This window comes from Mirounga leonina, unplaced genomic scaffold (genome assembly GCF_011800145.1).
Source record: "Mirounga leonina isolate KUSES-001 unplaced genomic scaffold, KU_Mleo_1.0 Mir_118, whole genome shotgun sequence".
NCBI classification, from domain to species: domain Eukaryota; kingdom Metazoa; phylum Chordata; class Mammalia; order Carnivora; family Phocidae; genus Mirounga; species Mirounga leonina.
Window position 1 is genome coordinate 6,113,367 of NW_023270277.1, and position 4,424 is coordinate 6,117,790.

Genomic DNA, 4,424 nt, shown 5'->3' on the forward strand with positions numbered 1-4,424 from the left:
CTGATTATAAAAAGGAACATGTGTTCATTATGAAGAATTTGTAAAATACAAAAAATTTGAAGAGGTATCTCCCCTAATCTCACCACATAGAATTCTCTAACTTTTCTAACAGATTTGAAGTAAAAACTTTATTGACCAGTCATTACTTTAAACATCCATTACTGAAAAGCAGCAGGGGAACAGGGATGCTCCTGAGATGCCATTTTTCTGCCTTAATTAATGATGGTGTGACTATCACTTCTCTAGGTATCTTTGCCAGCGTCCTCCCTGACCAGTTTGATTAGTATGTTCCTTCTGCATTAACACACACACACACACACACACACACACACACACACACGAAAGTTTCCTTCACCCTAGGATGACACCGGAAAGAGAAGGAACATAAGACCCTATGCTCAGATGGGCTGGGGAGAGAGAGGGAGAGACAGGGAGGGGAAAACTGGAGGAAAGAAAGTTGTAACAGAGTTAATTATCAGTTCACATGAAAAAGACTGAGTTTTAGTTGTTTGCAGCTCAACTAAAGTCAAACAAGGCTACCAGCAAGGCCGACACATTACCATGTTGCCAACCTAGGAGGTTGACTTAAAGAGACAACAGGAAGAAGGAAAGAAAGACATTTTTTATTCTTTTCTTTTAAAGATTTTTTTAAAAAGATTTTATTTTAGAGATAGAGAGCGAGCCAGAGGGGCGGGGGGGAGAAGCAGAGGGAGAGGGACAAGCAGACTCTGTGCTTGAGCGCAGAGCCTGACTTGGGGCTCCATCCCAGGACTGAGATCATGACCTGAGCAGAAGGCAGTTGCTTAACCAACAGAGCCACCCAGGTGCCCCGGAAAGAGAGAAATTAAGGATGCAGTTAATATGCAGATCAAATAAGCTGCATGTTCACTGAACCCACTCCAACCCATAAAAACAGAAAATAAGTCGTCAAGCTACATTTATATGTGTATTTGAGGCAGTAAAGAGAGTAAGTCACATGTACTTCTCTTCCATTATACTTGTGCACAGGCTTTTCCTGAAAGTAATTTTCCTTCAGGGGCACAGGTAGGTCATAAACAGATAAAATTAATGAAAACTTTGATTAACTTTTATCAAGAATAACAGAAAAATAGACAATAGGATGATTCAAAATACATCCAATATAAGGAAACAGCCCGAATGACTATCATCTGACTTTCTGAATCAGTTTGCTCAGGGAGAAACTGACTAATGATGAAGAACTACGGAATTTTATTCCAATAATCATGTGTCCCTGACATTTTATTCCATTAGGAATTTGGACCCATAAACAACAGTGTGGGTAGATATTTTTAGTATACGACGGTGGTCCTTTTTGGTGGAAGTTCCCGTATGAATGGCTAAGCCATCCAGACCTCATGCTGCCACAGTGATTGAATGGAAGTTTCTTTTGTCTAGAGTATAGCATTTCAATATTATGTTTTTCTCTTGAATAAATTTTGGCAGGAGAGAACTTCCTTTTTGGCCAGGTATAGATCTTCCACTTACAATTTTACACGTCTAATGATTGAAAGAACATTTCAAATGCTAGCACGAGAAGGCCAGGAGGCTGGCTTTAGGCGGGCCCAGGCTCATGCCTCGGCCCCAGAGAGAAGTAGCTCATCTTTGAATGCTTAGCATTCATCATTATTCCTGGCACATAGTATAAGCTCATGGAACATTTCCTGACTGGCGACAATGAGGCCGTATCCTGATGATGAAACCAGAGTTAGCTAGGCAGGACGGGGCTGGTGGTGGGGGATATGGTATGGAGGGGACTTCTGGGTAAGGGAACAGCAGGTAGAAAGGCAGGAGAGAGAAACTGGAGAAAGTATAATTATCCAACATGGCTGGAACATTACAAAGGTGAGTGCCTTAGTCCATTCAGACTGTTTAACAAAGTACCATAGACTAGGTGCCTTATAACCAACAGAAACTTATTTCTCACAGTTCTGTAGGTTGGAAGTTTAAGATCGGGGTGCCAGCTTGGTCAAGTTCAGTGAGAGGCCCTCTTGCAAGTTGCAGTCTGCCAACATTTACACCATGTCCTCCGTGATGGAAGGGGCAACGGAGCTTTCTGGGGTCTCTTTTATAAGGGCACTAATCGCAATTTGAGGGTCCCACCCCCATGACCTGAATACCTCCCAAAGGCCCCACCTCCTCACACCATCCCCCTGGGGTTAGGATTCCAACATGAATCTCATGGGGGACACATTCCGTCCATAGCAGTTCGTGTGTATTGTCAGGGGTGTAAATCAGGAGAGAAAAGCACCAAGAAGGATGAGCAGGGGTTATTAGATCACAGATTTTATGCCATAGTTAAGGTTTGAACTTATCAGAAAGGTTTTGGCCAACAGTTTCCTTCTTGAAGCAGGAAAATGAAACATGTTGATTTTGGAGATGGCTCAAGGCTGCACATTAGAGAATGGGTTGAAGACATGCCCAGAGGGTACAAGGCAAGCACAGTTACGAACTAGGTGAGAAGTGAGGGGGCAGGGGCAGCAGAGAGTCCGTTAGTTGTACAGGAGGTGGGACATGAGGAAGTCTCAGTGGGTAAGGAAGGCTAAGGGTGGTGCACAGTTTCTGACCTGGGTAACCATGCCATGCCATAGCTAGAAAGACAGGCACTACGAGAGGAATCACAAGTTCTTGGGTGGTGAAACTAGATGATGAGCTTGATGTCCTAAATTTGGGGTGCCTGTGAGTTTTAGGTGCAGAAGGTAGGATGGACATTGAAGAAGTAGGCGAACAGTCAGGCGTGTGACCAGGGAATCCGGCGTGGCGTCTTCGCAAACAGTGATCATCCAGAGGCAGCAGGAGAAGCAAGTAAGGACAGTTTAACAGAAGGAGAGAAAAGATCTCAAGAAGACAGAGGTCAACAGAGCCAAATGCTGTGAAGAGCACGTGATACAAAAAGGGAAAACTAACCACCACAATTCAGCACCAGAGGTCAAAACTGACCTTATACGGTGTTCAGTAGAGGGCTGGGTCAGGTAAGGAAGCAGAGGGCCTGTGTTGACTTTTAAGAAGCTTTATTGTACAGCTGTGGATTGTAGGATGGCTTTCTAGTACTTGTCTGTTTGGGGTTTTTTTTTTTGGATGGGAGTTTAATCCCATAAGGCAAGGTGTTTATCACATTCTTCCTGAGGCAGATGATTCATGAATTTAAAAGTGAAGTGACAAAACAGGAACTCAGCTTCTTGAGGGACTGGTGGCCCCCTTGGCCAGCTGGAGGGGACTCATCTTCTCACCAGTCCTTGGTCTCCGGGTGGTGGGCAGCTGCCTTCCCCATTGATGGTATGAATAGCTCGGATCTTAGGGTACTCTCATACTCACCCTGACAAAAGGGATAGCAACCAGTGGTGGCCTCCCTCGACTGGACACAGTGCGCCCCCTTCTGCCCTGGCTGGCAGATCAGGACCTGCCTTTCTGTGGACCGTGCGTCTCAGCCTGTGCTAACGGACGCCATTGGTCTTGCTCTGAAGGATGGGACAAAGAAAAGATAACATGAGCACAAAACAAGGCATATTTGAAAAATAAAAGATATGTAATAAGAAAATGGAAGAGATTCTACCAGTGAGGAGAAATGCAATATTTTAATGACAGTAGCGACCTGAGCTGACATCTGGCTATAGCAACAAGCTGACTGAGCCAACACAAGCCATCTTGCTATAGACACCTAGAGCGGCCACACAAAACAGAACACAGAATTATTTTTACAGTCACACAGCTAAGTTTAAAAGAAAGGCAACCAAATGAAAAGCTGACCAAAAGAGGCTCATACTGACACAGTTGTTACTTCTGAGGGAGGGAGAAGGGAAAGGGATGCTGGCTTTATGCGCGATGTGCTTTTTATTTAAAAAAAAAAAAAAAGGCAAATTTTGAATCTAATGTGGTAAAGGCACCTATTCAATCTGAGCAGTGGGCACATGAGTGTATATTATAGTGTTCTGCAGCAGACTATATGCTTGAAATATTTTGTAAAGTTTTTTTGTTTTTAAAAAATTGTCTAAACTCAATTTTTTCCTATTATGCCTTTTTTCTGATTGGAGGGAAGATACGTTATTGTTGGGACAGTTGGCACACAGTGGATTTAACCCTGTTATTTTTCTTCTATTTGTGTTTAATACTATAAAATTCTTGACATATGCTTTTCCTCTTTCTCTAATTAATGCCCCTCCCAGGTCTTTCTCAGCCAGTGAAACACTTCCTCACAAACCCAAGCACGAGCCTCTCTGCACAGCTAGCCTGGCCTCTTCCCAAGCTCCCCACCCCCTCCTGATTCCAAAGGCCCTTTGTAAAGCCTGCCTTGAATAAAGCACTTACTGTACTACATAGTGATCATTGATTAGCTTCTTGAAGCCAAGGGCAGTGGTTTATTTTGTAGCTACCCAGCACATGGGTAGGGACTCATCAAATAATTGTGG